This window comes from Tachyglossus aculeatus, chromosome X2, assembly GCF_015852505.1.
Source record: "Tachyglossus aculeatus isolate mTacAcu1 chromosome X2, mTacAcu1.pri, whole genome shotgun sequence".
Lineage (NCBI taxonomy): Eukaryota > Metazoa > Chordata > Mammalia > Monotremata > Tachyglossidae > Tachyglossus > Tachyglossus aculeatus.
Window position 1 is genome coordinate 26,634,408 of NC_052100.1, and position 20,804 is coordinate 26,655,211.

General features: G+C 44.2%; 1 protein-coding gene across 1 annotated transcript in view; it reads right to left on the reverse strand.

Annotated features, from left to right (window-relative positions):
• The window catches only part of ATXN1 (ataxin 1), a 124,281-nt gene extending 109,491 nt beyond the window's left edge, over positions 1 to 14,790 (reverse strand). Inside the window, exon 1 of the mRNA XM_038770938.1 lies at positions 14,727 to 14,790. The gene's annotated coding sequence lies outside the window, so the exon portion shown is untranslated. The remainder of the gene's footprint in view (positions 1 to 14,726) is intronic.
• Between the last annotated feature and the right edge of the window lie 6,014 nt (positions 14,791 to 20,804).

Sequence of the window (20,804 nt, forward strand, 5' to 3'; positions counted from 1 at the left end):
CAGAGAGAGAATAAATGGAAACTTTCTAGAACAGAAGGAACAAGAACAGTAGAGATCATTTATGAAAAAATTGTATTTTACGGCCGAATCCCCTCACTCCAGGAATGAAGCAATAATTGCCATCAAACCTGAAAGTAATAATTATAATGAGGAAGATCTAAGTGTCTCTTTAAGGTATAAAAATAGGGTCATGACTAATTATCTTTGGCGCAAAATCTGAGTATCCAGGGAGAGGGAGGGAGGGAGAGAGACTGGGAGAGAGAGATATGTCTCCGTACAAGAGTAGACAATCCCGGTTCCTTAGTGGGAACTGCAGCGTCTTTGATGTTCCCGCTGGGATCAGACTTATCTGGAGAACCCGAGGGGCCACTGACTCTACTGATAATAGGAATCTGGGTTTCAACTATTCTGATTTGAACATTATATTTTTTGTTATCAGATAAATTCCCTGAACTTTTATTCTAAGCTCCTGGTGGGCAGAGAACTTGTTTTTTTAACATCTCTCTCCCGCTGCAGACTTGAAGCCTCTTTGAAGGTAGGGATCACACCCACCAAGTCTGTTGTACTGTACTTTCCCAAGTGCTTAGTACAGTGCAATGCACACAGAAAGTCAGTCAGTAAATCACATCTATTGAGCGCTTACTGTGTGGAGAGCACTGTACTAAGTGCTGGGAAGAGTACAATACAAAAATAAGCACATTCCTCACCCATAACGAACTTACAGTCTAGAGGAATAGTTTGTAGCTTTGGCCAGGAATTAAGTACTCAATAAGTATCAGTGATGGACTGACTCATTTCACTTGTGCTTGCTGTGTGCTTAGTACAGTAGACACTCAGTGAATGCCATTAATAGAATTTGGAAGGCATAATCACATTCTGTTTTTTTATCTTTGTGGTATTTGTTAAGCACTTTGTCAAACACTGCTCTAGGCCCTGGGTAGAGACAAGTTAATCAGGCTGGATACAGTCCCTGCCCCACATGGGAGCTCACAGTCTAAGCAAGAGGGAGAACAGATATTAAATCCCCATTTTGCCATTGAGAAAACTGAGGCACAAAGAAGGCAAATGACTTGCCCCAGGTCACACAGCAGGCAAGTGGCAGAACTGGGATTAAAACCAGTTCCTCTAGCGCCCAGGTCCATGCTTTATCCACTAGAACACACTGCTTGATGATGATGATGATGGTATTTGTTAAGCACTTACTATGTGCAAAGCACTGTTATAAGTGCTTGGGGGTTACAAGGTGATCAGGGTGTTCCACAGGGGGCTCACAGTCTTAATCCCCATTTTACAAATGAGGGAACTGAGGCACAGAGAAGTTAAGTGCCTTGCCCAAAGTCACACAGCTGACAATTGGCAGAGATGGGATTTGAAGCCATGACCTCTGACTCCAAAGCCCGGGCTCTTTCCACTGAGTCACACTGCTTTCCAGTGGTTTGGGTTAAGTGCTTACTATGGGTCAAGCACTGGGGTGAGGACAAGATAATCAGATCGGACGCAGGCCCTGTACCTCCTGGGACTCTCGGTCTAAGTAGGAGGGAAAAAGGAAGCAGAAATAATAATAATAATAATAATAATGATCTTGGTGTTAAGTGCCAGGCTCTGGACTAAGCATAAGGTGGATACAAGCAACGTGGGATGGACACAGTCCCTGTCCCACATAGGGCTCAGTCTCAATCCCCATTTCACAGATGAGGGAACTGAGGAGCAGAGGAATGAAGTGGTTTGCCCAAGAATACACAGAAGACAAGTGGCAGAGTGGGATTAGAACCCAAGACCTTCTGACTCCTGGGCCCGTGTCCTATCCACTATGCTTTGCTATTCCTAAAAAAAAAAAGAAGTGATTTATCACCTGCACAAGGTGTTCAAACTATCTACACGCGGTATTAGAGGGTTATGCCTCTTGTGAGCAGGGATCGTACCTACCAACTCTATTGGCCTCATGAAAAGAGCAAGGGCCTGGGAGAAGCAGCGTGGCTCAGTGGAAAGAGCCCGGGCTTTGGAGTCAGAGGTCATGGGTTCAAATTCCGGCTCTGCCAATTGTCAGCTGTGTGACTTTGGGCAAGTCACTTCACTTCTCTGGGCCTCAGTTACCTCATCTGGAAAATGGGGATTAAGATTGTGAGCCCCACGTGGGGCAACCTGATCACCTTGTATCCCCCCAGCACTTAGAACAGTGCTTTGCACATAGTAAGCGCTTAACAAATACCAAAAAAAGAGTCAGAGGGCCTGGGTTCTAAAGCCAGCTCTGCCACTTGTCTCCTTTGTGACACAGGGCAAGTCCCTTAACTGCTCTGTGACTTGGTTTCCTTTTCTATGAAAGGGGAATGAAACAACTGTTCTCCCTCCTAGTTAGACTGTGTGCCCCAAGTGGGACAGGTATCATTATCTAGAATCTACTCCAGTGCTGAGTGCAGTGCTTGGCACATAATTATGCTATTAAGCTCTTACTGTGTGCAAGACAACTGTCCTAAGTGCTTGGGAGAGTAATCATAATGAGAATACTAAGTGCTCAATAAATACCACTAGTGGAAACCCAAGTATGGGGTGATTTCAAAGGGTCAAAGCAAAATGGAGGCCAGTTTTGCCTGAATACTATACTGATCCCACAAGACAACTCGCTTTAGGTTTAGAAATGACAGGAGGATTGGCAGTTATTGAGCGTTCATTCATTCAATCGTATTTATTGAGACCTTACAGTGTGCAAAGCACTTTACTAAGCGCTTGAGCAGCTACTGAATGTAGCACACTGTCCTAAGCACTCGGGAAGACAACAAAAGCAGAAGATACATTCCCTGCTCACATGTAGCTTACACACTAACAGGTGAGACACTCAACTTCCTAAGCAATGAAATCAAAGTAAATAAAACTTATGCTCCATTACTAGTCTTAGGAATAAACAAATATGAGGATGTGGTCATACAAGTCGGTGTGTTTATGAGGCTGCATTCATTATTGGCAGAGGTGTCTGCTAATTACATTTTATTGTGATCTACCAACCCTTCAGTATAGTGCCCTGCAAATAGTAAGTGCTCAATAAATACCATTAATTGATTAACCAGATGCCCTGTCACTGCCTTTGCTTCCTTTTTAAAGCGGTAACATGGCCTTTGCCTGGTTGTTCTAATGCCTAGGAGCTGCTTGCTAGCCAGCCACAGGATATGACGGGGAAGAGCATCTTTCAGGGTCTGCGAGCAGGAAAGGATCTTTGATTCTCTCTTCTCACTCCCCGAGCCGCCCTAACCAACCTTCCGGATTTGGGGAGTAGCCTCATTATCACAGCTCAGGGGATCCTCCTCAGCCTGTCAAAGTGAGAATCATTCTCTCCTTAATTGTTTTGTAGAATAAGCTCTCAAAAGTTCATTTTTGTTACCTTTTTCAGGCAAAATAAGAGGCCTTTTAGAAAAATTCTATTGCTAAAACAATGAAATTCTCCTGGGAATGACTTGGTTATGGAAATGAAGTGACAGCTTCTTTTATCTAGCCAGGTAGAAAGTCTGCATTTATAAAAGGCATTCAGTGCACTCAAGTAGACCGCGTGGGAGGACATAAAACGCTATTTTTAATATAGATTTCAGCATTCTTCTCTTAGAGGTCTTCTGCTATAATAACAATAATAATAATAACGCTGATAAGAACAAAGACACACATTTCTGCTGACCCCAGCTGGAAAGAGAAAAGGATGATGAATTCAGCCACTTTCCACATCGGCGACGAGTCTCCTAGCCGAGAGATCAATCAGAAAGCCTCCAAAGGCACGCTATACATTAGAAATTCAATTAAAGCACTTTAAACTCTACAAGTAAAGGTATCGGATGCTTTCACATGAATCTTGCTGCTCACAAGTGAGATTTTTCAATCTAGCGGATAGGTTGTCCTCTTGAGCGGGGGAAACAGCATGTTTTTGACTTGGAGGGATTTTCCTAATTTGCTCCCATAAGCCCTAGAGAGTCCCAAGCTTAGAGAGTGTGTGTATGATTGTGTGTGTGCACGTTGTGTGCAAGTGGCCTGTGCAACAGAGGAGGACTGGGCTTCGACTAAATTTCAAGGATCCAATGTTCTAAAACCACAAGGGGACTCAGAAGAGTAGGTACATATACAAGAATGAAGGAATGAATACAAGGACTGAGGTTTGACTGGTCATATTAATGGTTTTCATCAGGTCCTTCCAAAGTACTATGCTCAGCATTTGGGTACATACGGATAATCAGATCTGCAACAGTTTCTGGGCTGGCCGGGACTCGTAACGTAAAGGCTGGGGCGAACAGGTATCCCATCCCCATTTTATAGGAGACTTACCCACCACGCTCCCTCTCCCTGACATTTCCCTGACATGGTTGCTGATTTACAGTCGGCCCTGCAGGACTCTCAATGCGTGGGTTGCCCACTTGATCACGGCCAGGGCAGTCACTCCGCAAATATCGATCGAATTTATCGAGCGCTTACTATATGCAGAGCACTGTACTAAGTACTTGGGAGAGCGTAATACAACAGAATTATGTCTCCTTCCAAAAGGCATCCAAATGCATATATCCTCTCCTTGCTCAAATGATATCTGTACAGTCTTCAGTTTCAAGTTAAGTTTTTTCCTTCATTCGGTGAGATTTTTTTCCCCCTCCCTCAGCAGAATTTTCTCCAAATCCAGCTCTGCTAGATGCAGTCCAGATCCTCATCAGAAGCCCCCCAAAGAGCAGTTCTCCTCGACAGACCCTGGGGGGAGGTGGACTGACCACTGACCTGTCAGCCCTAGGCCTTGCCCACTCAGATGAGCTGCACTGACGTGCTCCCATTATTCATTCCCCCCTCCCAGCCCCACAGCCCATACATCCATATATAAATTTATATATAAAATTTTATTTATATTAATGTCTGTCTCCCTCTCTAGACTGTGAGCTTGTTGTGGGCAGGGAATGTGTCTGCTGCATTGTTACACTGTGCTCTCCCAAGCGCTTAGTACAGTGCTCTGCACACAGTAAGGTCTCAATAAATATGACTGACCAATCAAAGAAGCCACCAGCTCCCTATCCTTTTGGTAATCCCCATGGCAACACTGACCAATCAGTGGATAGAGCCTGCAGTAAACAGCCCTGGAGATAAAAAGTTGCTTCGGTCAAGGGAGGGCCGACACTTCGGTCAGTAATTTTTAAAGAGGCTCCTGGACTTTTGGGGGGGAAGTGCCAAAAATCAAATGGGTCAGGGAGCCTATTTCTCTCCCAAAGATATCCCTCACCCAAAAAATATCATTGCTAATGTACAGGATATTGACCCAAAATAGTATTGATCATGAGTACCAAACCAAACTGGAAGAACACCCACACAAAATCATGGACCACCTCAACTAATCCATTCCATCAATTTGAGGAAGGCGGGACAGACTGTGAGCCCACTGATGGGTAGGGACTGTCTCTATATGTTGCCAACTTGTACTTCCCAAGCGCTTAGTACAGTGCTCTGCACACAGTAAGCGCTCAATAAATACGATTGACGATGATGATAGAAGGGGACAGAGAGGGGGAAGGAGAGACAAAGAGGAAGGGAGGGGAATATAAGGAGAAGGAGGGGAGGATAAAGGGTGGAGGAAATAATGAGGGCTTGGCACATAGTAACCACTTAAACACCCCACTCATTATTGTTAGCAGAGCAGCCTGAGCAATGGGTCTGACCTTATTACATTTGGGTCTACCTCAGCGCTTATCACAGCGCTTGCCAATATAGAACCACTTAATGAATCCCATAACTAAGAGCAGAAAGGAAGTGGTCTCTTCACAAAGCAGGCCCGGTTAACAACATGCCAACCCCATCCACACACCCCGACTGGAATTGGTCGCTACAAGCGTACCCAAGAGTAAAGAACTACCAAGACGCTTTCTGGGAATTACGGTGAAACGGAGCGGCTCCCAGGCCTGGTCTTTACCACAGGATTCAGTCCTTTGACAGGCAGAGTGGTTCAGGGTTTTTGTTGGAGGTATGAGGCTAGCACAGAGAGTTGGGAGATGAGAAACTTCATCAGAAGTGGGAGTTAAGTCTTTTCCTTTCTCCGGATTGTAGGAAATCTGTCAACTTTCTTTCTAGTACTTCAAGACTTTACACTTCAAAATCATTCCCTGTGTGCATTGAATTGCTACACTTTTAAGCTAACGACTTCTCAAAGTGCCGTTTAAAAATTGACATCTTCAACCACATTTCAGGCTCAGAATAAATCTAAATTTGCAAAGTTTCATTGGTTCTTAGGAAAGTGCTACTTTTTAAAAATACCCTTGACAGCCAATCTCTTGAAAATGATTTGCGTAGAAATCCTGTTCAAATTACTTTCTATCAAGGCATTTCAGAGAAAATGTGGTTTTCTTGGTAATGGGCTAAAAATAATGATATCCTTTATCTTTGTTTGAATATGTATATATGTTGTATATACTGCCACATTAAAACAAATTGAAAAACAGTGGGCATCTGGATTCTGTCCATAAACTCAGTAAGCTTTCTGGTGTCTAGTTTTAGGCAATTTGTGAAAAGATAAAATCATTTCCCTTCCTAAGGCTCAATTCCTAGCCAAGGGTGACAGTGTCAACCTACTCTAAGCCATCAAATTATAAAACTCAATGGCTCAAAAACATTAATAGACCAAAGTCATTATCGCAGACCAATCTTACATGGAGAAAACTAGCCTCCGAGGCAATTCAGATGGTGGGCACTTTTTAAGTCCCTCTGTCTTGCACAGACAGGACAATGTTAGGAGTTTATGGCAGGTAATGTGTCTGTTTCTTGTTATATTGTACTATCCCAAGTGCTCAGTACAGTACTCTGCACACAGTAAGCGCTACATAAATATGATTGAATGATTTAATTGAAGAACACGTCACTGGGTTTCAGGAGGGTCCAAACTGGGACGCCAGCTTGGAAGGGGACAGAACATAGATCAACAATCCAAACCTTGGGGTTACGATGGGGAATCCAGCAAGCACCCCCCTTTCCCGCCACCTCATCACGTGCTTCCTATGACCTCGGGCCAACCAGGCTGGGACATTCAATGTTCAGGTTCCCTCTGCCCTTTCCGTCACTATGTCAGCCCAAGGGTTAATGAAAGGAAAAACCTGCATGTGTTTTATGCAAGGGTAAGTGGATTGGCAATCTATCCAAGTGCATTGTAAAATAAATCAGACGGCTTCTGATGCATCCTTCCCGCCCCCCCTCCCATGCAATAATGCAAGGATTTAACGTGAGCATAAATGTAACCCTAGGCTAGATTTGCTGAGAGAGCAAAGTCTTTGTACTTGCAGGCTCGGGTAGTGGAATTCAGTACTTGCACATCCTGAAAGGAAATCCTGAAATGAAAAGCAGTGTGGGCTAGTGGGCAGAGCATGAGCCAGAGAATCAGAGGACCTTGTCTGCTGCGTGACCTTGGGCAAGTCGCTTCACTTCTCTGTCTCAGTTGCTTCATCTGTAAAAATAGGGATTAAGACTGTGAGCTCCATGTGGGACATGGGCTGTATCCAACCTGATTAGCTTCACTCTACCCCAGAGCTTAATATAGTGTCCTGCACGCAGTTAATACTTAACAAATACCATAAAAAAGAATGCTTTCCTCTTTACCTTCCCAACAGCTCTTGGGCAGGTAGGGCAGGACCTGCTGCTTGAAGGCAATCGTTTTTACACAGCGCAAACCTGCCAGGGGGAATCTAAGTGGTTTGTCTTGGTCCATTCAAACAGATTCCAATCAGGGTGCCAAAAGGATGTTGGCAGAAAAACATTCCGCCTTTTTCAAAATTTTTGTACTCCTATGTGCAATCAGTTCTCCTAGAACCTGGACTTCTGTAACACAATTAGGACAACTCACAACCTTTAGAATAAAATGCAATCTTTAACTTATTTAAATATCTGTCTTCTCCAGTGCATTGTCGAGCTGTCTGAGGGCCGAAGCCTGTCCACTAATTTGGATTGTTCTCTCCAAAGTATAGTGATCTGCGGAGAATAGTTCCTTAATAAACTGATTGATGGACTGGAAAAATTATTATCATTTTATATGATATTTGTTAAGTGCCTACTATGTGCCAGGCACTGTACTAGTGTAGAGATAAGCTCAACAGTTTGGACACAGTCCATGTCCCTCATGGAGCTCACAGTAATAGTAATAATTTGGTATTTGTTATGCGCTTACTATGTATAAAGCACTGCTCTAAGCACTGGGTAGAATACAAGGTGATCAGCTTGTCCCATGTGGGACTCACAATCTTAATCCCCATTTTACAGATAAGGTAACTGAGGCACAGTGAAGTTAAGTGACTTGCCCAAAGTCACACAGCTGACAAGCGGCGGAGCTGGGATATGAACCCGTGACCTCTGACTCCCAAGCCCGGGCTCTTTCCACTGAGCCACGCTGCTTCTCTACAGTACTAATCCCCATTTTAACTGTGGCACAGAGAAGTAAAGTAACTTCCCCAAGGTCACACTGCAGACTCACAGCAAAGCCAGGATTAGAATGCGTCCTCCGCAATACAAGAGTTTATTCTAGGTAGAATAATCCTCAGTTGGGAGCAAGAACGGGAAGAAGTGTTTGCAGCATCAATGTGTGATGCTGCTATCCTCTGTTCTGCTTCAGTCTTAGGTTCCTTAAGTAATAATAATAATAAAAATAATTGTGGCATTTGTTAAGAGCTTACTATGTGCCAGGCACTGTACTAAACGCTGGAGTGGTTACGAACACATCAGGCTTGACACAGTCCCTGTCCCACAGGGGGCTCACAGTCTTAATCCCTATTTCACATATGAGAGAACTGAGGCAGAGAGTAATGAAGTGACTTGCCCAAGGTCACAAAGCAGACAAGTGGCGGAGCTGGAATTGGAACCCAGGTCCTTCTGACCCCAAGGCCCGTGTTCTAGCCACTTGGCCATGCTTCTTCTCTGATGTAGCACTTGCATATTTATACCTATCCTCATAACTTTTGTTTATAGGTTTACTGAATTGTACATTCACGTTTTACAAAGGTATTTCATCCTGATGGGCTGTATCTGTTATAGCCTTGTATTCCTAAATTAAAAGCCCCACCATCCTGCCCAGAGCCCAGACACAGGCTTTCTGGACTCCAGCTAAATGAGTGCTGCTCCTTCTTGGACAGCAGTAACCCTCTCCCCAAATGCTGACGGCTTTCTTCTCAGCAACTCCCCAGCTCCCAGTGGGGGAAACTTGGGGCCAAGAATGACGCGAACGGGCGTATGGAGGAACAAAGCAATTCCAACCCACCCCACTGTGGGAACACTAGGAGGAATGATCTCACTTTATACCAGTTGAACTCTAGACTGTAAGCTCGCTATGGGCAGGGACCGTCCCTGCTTATTCTGTTATATTACACTCACCCAAGCACTTGGTACAGTGCTCTGCACATAGTAAGCATTCAAAAAATATGACTGATTGTTAAGGCAAGGTTCAGCATTGGCACAGTACGATGGTGGAAATATTCGGTTACCCTGGAGAGGAGGGACTGGGACCAAAGGGGAAGTGGGAAACTTAGTCTTATAGCACACCTGGTGCCTGGGAACACTATTTCTCAGAATTCTTTGGGCATGAGATCCAATCGACAAGTTGGGCAGGGCATTCTAAACCAGGAGAGGGGCCTGAGGCTTCTTCCTCTTGCCCTCTGCTGAGTCACCCTCTGAAAGGCTCTTCACGTGGAGAATATTAAGTTCCCACGCTCAGGCCCCAGGAAAACTTGAAAGGTTATAGGACTCTGCCTGCGAATTTAAGGAAATTTGCCTGTGCCTTTCCGGTCATCTGTGAATGCACTGCAGTCGGTTACGCATTTGAGTGTCAGCATCAGGGTCTGGTTTAGCTTTCACCCTCATTCTCCCACTGTGTGTCTGGGAGTGGTCTCCCTTCTTGCCATCGCAAAATGATTTTTCCATCCTGAAGCATCCGATTTGGAAGGTTGCTTTTTTTTTTTTTTTGGTTTTAATCTTGGGTGTTTTGGTTTTAGAGCAATTCAGCACACTAATAACCCAAAGAAAAGCTCTCTTTCCATCCAAATTGCCTCAATCATCCACCCCCACACCGCTCAATAAATGCCGGTGACTGACTTCACTTTGGCTGGGGAAACATGGCCTGAATTATACTGAATGGAATAGCATTTGGACTTTCTACTCATTTTCATTTGAAACACATGCCCGATTTCTAAGAGAACCAAATAGGCTGAAGCTATGGCCAAAAAATTCCAGGTGTGGGGTGGGGAATTTTGACATGTCATTTCCTTCTAGTAACTTCTCTTTATAGTAGCTAGACGTGAGTCCCTTCTTGCCTTTTCCTCTAATCAACACCATCCTAGAGGAATTCCATCAACAGCAAGAGAATAAAGCTTTCTCTCCCTCCTTCGTCCCCCACATCTGCAAGTGACTGAGGCTGATAAGCCCCTTCCTGACCTCTGACCACCTCTTCTGTGCTCCAGAGAGGTGGGGAGAAGCGAACGTATCAGGGTACGCTCGGTGTGGGGGAGGAGGCTCAGTCATTCAGTATATTTGTGTTCTCTGTATGCTATTTGTGAACCCGAAGCCTTTCAGTCCCTGACTTGAGGAGACATATTCAATGTCAACCAATATGTTTATCTTCATTAAACAGAGAACTTCCTTTCCAACAAAAACTAAAAGGACACAGATTACTGGGTAATGCTAATGGAAAGTGATCAAAAGATCCAAGATTCTTTGGCTGGCTTACGCTAAACCTTTTCCTGCTGCAGTTTCCAGGAAAAGTACATCAAAAGATTATCCATATCAATCGAGTTTTGTGTATTTTTTTTTTAAGCCTCTCAATACTACTGGGAAACTCCACTAGGGATTTCAGCAAATAGGCACCAACATATAGTAAAGCTGTCGCCATCAATTAACACTATTTGAGTGCTTCCTGGGCATTGAGTATTGTGCTGAGCACTTAGGAAAGGCCTACACTTAGGTGGGCTTCTGGGTTCTTATGAAAACATATTCCAGAAACCATGGCATGTTTCCTAATGTTATCATATTATAGTCTCCCAAACACTCAGTACAGTGCTCTGCACACAGTATGATTGATTGATACAATATACTGGATACATCTGGATGATTTCGGCTATGTTAAAAAAAGAGGAAGGGGTGCACTGAGTCTAATTTATCAGAAAAGCATACCTTTCTTCCACTCCGAGAAGAAATACATGTACCTCTTCCTTAGCGATGGCTTCTCTGGACCTCTGCTACGACCAAGGGAATAATGCCCTGACTGACAGCAGCAAGGGTTTTAGCAGGCCCAACTCAAACCTTATCCAGGTGCTCTCTGCCTTCTTCCCTCTGGGGCAGGTTGGATGGCGGGGAGATGGCCCAGGTTCTGGTCGACTAATGGTATTTATTTTATTTTGTTCATGGTAATTGTTGAGCGCTTACTATGTGCCAGACACAATTCTAAGCACTGGGGTGGGCATACGGTCGTCAGGTCGTCAAATCTCCAGTGGCTACCAATCAATCTGCGCATCAGGCAGAAACTCCTCACCCTGGGCTTCAAGGCTGTCCATCACCTCGCCCCCTCCTACCTCACCTCCCTTCTCTCCTTCTCCAGCCCAGCCCGCACCCTCCACTCCTCCGCCGCTAATCTCCTCACCGTACCTCGTTCTCGCCTGTCCCGCCGTCGACCCCCGGCCCACGTCATCCCCCGGGCCTGGAATGCCCTCCCTCTGCCCATCCGCCAAGCTAGCTCTCTTCCTCCCTTCAAGGCCCTGCTGAGAGCTCACCTCCTCCGGGAGGCCTTCCCAGACTGAGCCCCTTCCTTCCTCTCCCCCTCGTCCCCCTCTCCAACCCCCATCTTACCTCCTTCCCTTCCCCACAGCACCTGTATATATGTATATATGTTTGTACATATTTATTATTCTATTTATTTATTTATTTATTTTACTTGTACATATCTATTCTATTTATTTTATTTTGTTAGTATGTTTGGTTTTGTCCTCTGTCTCCCCCTTTTAGACTGTGAGCCCACTGCTGGGTAGGGACTGTCTCTATATGTTGCCAATTTGTACTTCCCAAGCGCTTAGTACAGTGCTCTGCACATAGTAAGCGCTCAATAAATACGATTGATGATGATGAGGTTGGACACAGTCTCTGTCCCACATGGGGTTCACAGTCTTAATCCCCATTTTACCGATGAGGGAATTGAGACACAGAGCAGTGAAGTGACTTATCCAAGGTCACACAGCAGACAAACTGGCAGAGCTGGGATTAGAACCCATCACCTTCCTACCCTTCAGGCCCATTCTTTATCCACTAGGCCACGCTGCTTCTTGTTATCCCCGGTTTCTACTCATAAGCATAAATTGTCTAACATTCTTACTAGCCTGCACCTTGATTTCTTTTCAACCTAGCCCACGTTTTTCTAAACTACCAACACCTGTCTTCTAGACAGCCATTCTCCCCTGCCTGGGCTAAGATGTTGTGCCTCTCTGGTTGATACGCTAGTGCTCGGAGTGAGAACTGAAGAGAAAGAGCCTTGAAAAGTAGGACACTTCCCCAATCAAATGGTGAAAGGCAAGAAAAATAAAATTAAGTCTAAGAGCCTTTTGAATCTGATACAAAGCCTAGTCTGAAAGTGTCTTAAGGCTGAAAAATCTTCTGGCAAGGGACTTTAGGAAGGTAATGTTGCTGCCATTATTGCTGAAATAGTATTGTCTCATTTTGAATCACACTTGTGACCTGGATCAAACTGATTTCAGTCCTCCCAGCCAACACGGAAGAGAACAGGTCTCTTTAGAAGGTGCAGAGAGAGAGATTACATTCAGAAATAACAGTCAATTTAAACATAAAAATGTCAACAGAACCACACGAGGGAACAATCGTTTTACATCCATCTCTCTTCCTGTTTGAGGGCTTTTTCTACCACCAGGAACAAAGCCAGCGGAAATGAGATCCCTATTATTCAGACTCTGCCATCAGACCCTGCTCCCAGATACTTCACAGGAGCAAAGGGGGAATTTTTCTCACTGGGAAATCTTTTCTGGATGGAACCTGGAAGTGGAATGTATCCCAGTTTCAAGACCCTTGTGTGCTCCTTGCATAGTCCCAAGAGCTTAGTATAGTGCATTGAAGCCAGTGGGGCTCCCAGTAGCCATTAAAATATTATTAATGGGGATTATAGTTTCTCCACAGAGCTCTTTCCATTACGCATCTGGTTAGAGCATTGCTAAGGGATCAGGGGACATTCTCCCAACAGCATATACCTACCTAGGTAGAATGCAACATGATGCTAGAAGAAAAAAAAACCAATATTCATTGAACACTTAATGAGAACAGAACACTGAACTAAACAATTGGGAAAATACAATAGAATAGGTAGATGTGATCCCTGCCCCCATGAAGTTTACAATCTAGTGGTCGTGAAACAGTTATGGTCATGTGTAGGGCATAGACTGAAGTGGACATATGGAACTATGATTTTTTCTTAATGTGGGGTTCATTCACTGTCATTCATTGAGCACTTACTGTCTGAAAAGCACTGTACTAAGTGCTTGGGAGAGTTTAATATAATAGACAGTTTCAGCCTCAGAGGCCGGAGAAGTTTGCAACTACTTGGGAAGCAGTTTGGTCTAGTGGATAAAGCCTGGGCCTGAGATCCAGAGGACCTGAGTTCTAATCTCAGCTCTGCCATTTGCCTGCTATGTGGCCTTGGCAAGTCACTTAACTTCTCTGGGCCTCAATTTCCTCAACTGCAAAATGAGGATTCAATATCTGTTCTCTCCCTTTTTTTTAAAAAAAATAGTATTAAGCACTTACTATGGGCCAGGCACTGTACTAAGCACTGGAGTGGATACAAGATAATTCATTCATTCAATTATATTTATTGAGTGCTTACTGTGTGCAGAACATTGTACTATGGTTGAACACAGTTCATGTCCCACATAGGGCTTACAGTCTTAATTCCTGTTTTTCAGAAGAGGTAACAGGCACAGAGAATTCAAGTGACTTACCCAAGGCCACAGAGCAGACAAGTGGAAGAGGCAGGATTAGAACCCAGGTCCTCTGGATCTCAGGCCCAGGCTTTATCCACTAGACCAAACTGCTTCCCAAGTAGTTGCAAACTTCTCCAGCCTCTGAGGCTGAAACTGTAGTGACCCAATGGCACCAAGAGTCATTCCTATTCTAGACTGTAAACTCATTGTGGGCAGTGAATGTGCCTGATTTAATGTGCTCTCCCGAGCGTTTACTACAGAGCCCTGCACATAGCATGTGCTCAATAAATACAATTGACTAATTCCAACTGGAATGGTGTGAGAATGCTCTCGGCCCTTCTTCTTGCACTTCAGTGCTCTCCCCAACAGTACCATGTTCTGCACCCAATAGAGGGTCAATAAATAGCACTGATTTGACCAGCTATACCAGGAACCATGCTGCTCCTTGTTGTTATACTGTACTTTCCCAAGTGCTCAATACAGTGCTTTGCATGACAATGCATTCCATAAATACAATCGAATGATTGAATTGACTGAATGCAATGGCACCGTGATACCAACATAAAGAGGAGCAGAGGGCAGCGGAAAAAAACAAACAGACAAAAACTATTTCAGATAAAACACGGAGGATCTCCCATATTGAAGCAAGGTTCAAGTTGCTGAAGACAAGGTGAAAAAAGAACTAGAGAGACGCTAGTATTTCCCACCATGATCATTCGAGGCAGTGGACCAAGAAAACAACCCAAGTGGATAAAATAGTTGCCAATTCTAATGCTCACTGACCTTATGGAAATCGTACTGCAACTTCGCTTCACCAAGAAGAAATGTTTGCTTCTTCGGAAAACTGCAAGAGGGAGAGAGAAAAAGGGAAATAACTTTGAGTCAACCCGGCAAATGAGAACAAGTCTACAGGCCCACAGTTGTTAAGAACCAAGTGCTTAGTACAGCGCTCTATACACACAGTAAGCACTCAGTGTATACCACTGATTGACTGCACATCTCTCTTGCTTGCAATCCTTCACTTGGCTTTATTCCTCTTGTAAGCTCGTTGAGGGCAGGGAATCTGTTACCGACTTTGTTACACTGTTACATTGTACTCTCCTAAGTGCTTAGTTCAGTGCTCTGTGCACAGTAAGTGGTAAATAAATATGACTGATTGATTGGAAGCTCCTAACACCTGCAGTGACTCTTTCCAAATAGAACTCACAAATACAGATCTGGAGTCTAGATTCCAATGGCAGTAACTTGTCCTGGGTTACAATAATAATAATAATAATGATATTTGTTAAGCACTTACTATGTGCCAAACACTGTTCTAAGCACTGGGGTAGATACAAGGTAATCAGGTTGTCCCACATGGGGCTCACAGTCTTAATCCCCATTTTATGGATGAGGTAACTGAGGCCCAGGGAAGTTAAGTGACTTGCCCAAGGTCATACAGCAGACAAGTAGGGGAGCCTGGTTTAGAATGGTGGGAATGGAATGGACTGGGAAAGAGATGCAGCCAACTGAGGGTCAGACAGAAGAAGCGGGAAGAATGATAAGAGGATTCCCAAAGTGAAATGACAGGCTCATCTCTCTCCACAATGCAGGGCATCCTGGGAAAGAGCCATTTTCAAAATGGCTTCAAAAAGAGGGTCTCAAGTGGTCTTCCCAACCCTTTTTTAAAATTTTGTATGGTGTTTGTTAAGCACTTATTATGCATATACTATACTAAGTGCTGGGGTAGATTGCAAGTTAATTAGGTTGGATGCTGTCCATGTCCCACGTGGGGCTTACGGTCCTAATCCCCATATTTCAGATAAGGTAACTGAGGCACAGAGAAGTTAACTGACTCATCCAAGGTCACAAAGAAGACAAGTGGCAGAGCCAGGATTAGCAGCCTGGTCCTCTAACTCCCAGACCTGTGCTCTTTCCACTAGACCCTGCTGCAAAGACGAGCTCGAGCATAATATCAGGGAAAAGATTTCCTATTATTTTTTAAGGGTTTGTGTATCTCCTCAAACCTTAGTGAACGGGCTAGGAATTGTGGCAGTTGAAACCTTTAGAGACGCTATGAACAACTCTAGAAATGGCTCTTCAGCCTAGTTTCCGGTTGGGGATGGAGCCAGCATGAGTAAAAAACATGGAATCTTAATAAAAATATGTTTTGGTCTGAGTGGGTGTAGCTTAGGAAAATGCAAGGGTTCTTGCCTCTACTCCAACGGAATCATTACTGTAACATACTGTAACATGAACCACAGATAACCAGGGGAAGCAGATTCTTGGAAACTAGGCAGGATTTTCAATCTTGGGCTTTTTTTTGGTTTTTTTTTTTTAATCTACGGGTAGCTTCAGGCAGGAATGTGGGCACTGAAGATGATGGCCTTCTTGATTTGCCAATTTCCAGCAGGAAAGAGTTTGAGGAAGATAAACAATGGAAGGAAAACTCAAAAGGAGAACACTGTGGGTGGAGAGTAGTTGGAAGGGGAAGGCAGTCATTTTTGTGGGAAGGGGAAGTTGGGAAGGAGTACAGGAGGTGGAAGTGAGATTTGGGAAAAGATAGAAGTCAGTCCGCCCACTGTATTTATTGAGCGCTTACTTTGTGCAGAACAGTGTACTAAGCCCATAGGAGAGTATAACTCCTTCAACTCTTCAGGTCTGGATCCAAAAAAAGGAATCCACTGTGCCTTGCCATAGAAGCAGAAGTACTCTGTGGTGGCAGATGGATGGAGATATTTGGAAGAGGAAATTAGAGATCTGGAAAGTCTTCATAGCAGCAAGGTTTTGAAATTTGAAAAGTTGATTCTTGAGGGGCAGGATGGGGGCCGCTGGGGAGGCCCTGATCGGTCAAGGCTGGGAAGGAACACCAGGGTTAGGGCTTTGGGGTGACACCGATTGGTAAGGGAGAGCAGAACTGGGCATCACCTCCACCTCCCGCCTTTCCAGGAACAAGTGTAGTTGGTTTTAAGCCATTTTCATGGCAACTGGGGCCCTCTCAGGGCAACATATTCTGCACAGGGAAGCATCTGAGCAACGGGACAGAACACCCAGGATGTCCTGCTCCAACCCCAGTGTGGAGGGAGACCAGCCGTAGTCCTGGACACTGGAACCTCAGTTTGGACTTAACACACTAAACCAATTTTTAGATTATTTCCACATATGGCCATTGAATAAACAGGTGGTTGGCAACCAAGTTCTCTCTAGCCATTGCTTTTGACAGACAATGATTCTCCCCAACTTTAAAGCCTTACTGAAGACACATCTTCTCCAAGAGTCCTTCCTTAAGCCCTTCTTTCTTCTTCTCTCACTCCCTTCTGTGTCACCCTGACCTGTTCTTTATTCATCCCTCCTCCCAGCCCCACAGGGCTTATGTAAATATCTGTAATCTTACTTATATTAATGTCTGTCTCCCCCTCTAGACTGTAAGCTCACTGTGGGCAGGGGCTGTGTCTCATATTCATTCATTCAATCATATTTATTGAGCACTTACTGTGTGCAGAATACTGTACTAAGCACTTAGAAAGTACAATTTAGCAACAAAGAGAGACAATCCCTGCCCAACAATGGACTCACAGTCTAGAAGGGGGGAAACAGGCATCAAAACAAGTAAACGGGCATCAATATAAATAAGTAGAATTATATATACACATGAATAAAATAAAGAGAGTAATAAATATGCACATATATATACACACAAGTGCTATGGGGCAGGGAAGAGGGTAGAGAAGAGGGAGCAAGTCGGGGTGATGGGGAGAAGGAGCAGAGGAAAAGGGGGGTTTAGTCTGATATTGTACTCTCCCAAACAGTACTGTGCTCTGCACACAGTCAGCACGCAGTAAATATGACTGACTGACTCTGATCATTTCCTATCTTCCCTTATAATACATATCTTTTCATCATTTTCTGGGTCACTACCTTTTTCCTCAGAGAAAAGTTTGCTACCAGGTCCAGATGTTGGCTAGGAACTCCAAAATGGCAGGGTTGTTCACTAGAAGAGAAAGAGACTGGAGCAGACCCCAGATAAAGGAATTCTTCAAATCTTCTGGAACACCTATTTGCGGTTTAGGTGGCCTCTAAGGTTTATTAATAAGCAGTGCGTCCAGCTAAGACTTCTAAAAATGTGCTTGTAGTTATTTCTTTCAAAATATCGGTTACCAAAAAAGCCAAATCGACTCATCAATTACCATCTGCTTGGGAGACTATGATAGATTTGGTAGGCATGTTCCCTGCCCACAGGAAGCTTACAGTCTAGACGAGGGAAACAGACATTAAAATTGCAGATATTTACATAAGTGCTGTGGGGCTCATGGTGGGGTGAAAAAGCCTACTAATCAAAGTTCAAGGGCAATGCAGAAGAGAGAGGGAGTAAGGGAAATGAGGGGTTAGCCAGGGAAGGCCTCTCAGAGGAGATGGGATTTTAATAAGGCTTTGAAAGTGGAAAGAGTGATTGCCTGTCAGAAAGGATGGGAGAGGGAATTCCTGGCCAGAGGCAGGATGTGGGCGAGGGCTTGGTGGTGAGAACGACGAGATCAAGGTACGGTGAGTAGGTTGGAGTTAGAGGAGTGAAGTGTGTGGGCTGGGCTATAGTAGAAAACCAGTGAGGTGAGATAGGCGGGGGCGATCTGATTAATTGTTTTAAAGCCGATGGTAAGGAGTTTCAGTTTTCTGTGGAGGAGGATGGACTTTAAACGGGGACATTTTGTTATCAGTGATTCCCCAGGTTGCCCAGTCATCTAAATCACCTCAAGGTCACAGGCTCGAGTAACACAAAGAGAATGACCTCATCCTTCGGCTACGGGACATTTACATCAACGATCAATAAAGGAGGCCTCCGTCCCATCTCAACAAACTCGAGTATGCCCGACACAGCAGAATCAACTCACCCCTGGTAAGGCTAGCCACTCCTTAGTACATTTGAAAAACCCTTCTCTCCCCACATCCGACTACTGGATTCTGGAAAGACCACAGGTATGGGAGTCCACGAACCTAGGGTCTGATCAATCAATCAATTGTATTTATTGAGCACTTACTGTGTGCAGAGCACTGTACTGAGCGTTTGGGAAGTACAAGTTGGCAACATATCCCGGCTCTGATCCCGGCTCTGCCACTGATCTGCTGTGTGACGTGATGTGTGGACAAGAATCACTACCTCTTCTAGATGGCCTACTTCTTTTTGGAGCTTTGAGCTCTTCGCCTGAAATATTTTGTATCAGGAGGCCCAGAAAAATGTAAGGACTTTAACGTGCACGTGTTGTGGGATGAAATTTCATGTCTACCATGCTAGTCTTTCCTTAATGTGAATTGCCTTCTTCTGAAGTAGGGCAAAAAGGCACCATAAAGTAGCAATGTATTATCCCACCACCTCTTTCATCTGCCATGAAAGGCATAAATCTTGTAACGAGATTGAATCCTTCCTTTTCTAGGACTTGACCCCAGACACCAAATGCACAAAACACATCACCATCAATAATCCTTCTCAGAGAGGATCCCACTCTAAGTGATTCTGGGTTTTTATTGCCAAGACTCAGAAACACAAAAATGAGACATGGCAAAAATCAGCAATGATGTGCCCAGTTGAAAAGCTATATACTGTCCACAAAATGTTTTGTTGCCTTGGAAGAGACCCTGAATGGCAGAACTAATTCCTCACAGATAATGATACTTTAAATCATGGCGTGTTCCCAAGTAATCTTAAGGAGCAATAAGCCTTGGAGTTCAGAAAACTGGCCAAGAGAAAGACAAAATACGAGCAGAACAAGCTTGAGTTCTGGCAAGCTCTTTTACATTCTCCCAGGCCGATATGTTCCCTGGGAAGGCTGCAGGTCACTAAAGAAAATGCTCCACTTGGCTGAATAGTCATTTATTATATCTCCCAAGCAATTGATCAATCGTATTTATTGAGCGCTTACTATGTGCTCATCACTGTACTAAGCACTTGGGAGAGTACAATATTACAGAATCGTTAGAAATTCTTCATGCTATCATCATTTCAAAGTGAATATTCCCTCAAGTCCTGGGTCTATTCTTTTCACCTGGGGAGAAAAGGATGACCTGTTTTGGGGTTTTTTTTCGTTGTTTTGTTTTGTTTTTAAATATGGGACCCAAAGCTCATCACAACAGACCCTCTTGCTGTGCATCTCAGCAAAGATGTAAAAACACCTGGAGATTCCATTTTGTCACCTTGGGGCCATTCCAGCATTGGCGAAAGCCCAGAAATAAAATGGGAATTTTAAACCTCAATCGAGAATACAAAAGATGCTTGGGCCGCACACGAGGACTTTGTAGTACGTTTAAATTGGTGCTAAATTTGCACTTATGAACAGTTTAAATCTCCAACGGGTGGCTCTCAGTAGCAAAGAAAGCCCTGCAAATATTCACATTTTGTTAGTGGAGTTGTATGTGTAATTAGCTGGGATTTATTTAAAAGCACTCTACTCTTTTGTTCTCTATTTCCTACACGGCATACCAGTGAGAAAGCGAGTTGCTTTTGAATTCATTATGAAAGTGCTGCCATCAGACTGAATCAAAGAAAATTTCAGAGAACACATCTGTACCACTGATGTTAAAGTGCCACCTGGGGTCAAAAGTGAAGATGTATAGGGTATTCAGAGACTCCGAGAGTTTCAGAAAAGCAAGCTGGATAGCTAGAATCTAGGGGGGAGGGGAAGATGTGGTTCACTTTCAACGTCGGTATTTACCACCCTGACTTAATAGTAGGGAATGTTGGTTCCTCATTCAGAGGCGGTGGCTACGTTTCCATGGCGCTGGCCTTATGGCGGGTTGAAAACGTTTCGAGAAAGCCACCTGCATCTTAACCCCAATCAGCAGGTTCAACTCAGCAGGACTCGGGGGGTGAATTTGATTCTAGCACATTTTCCC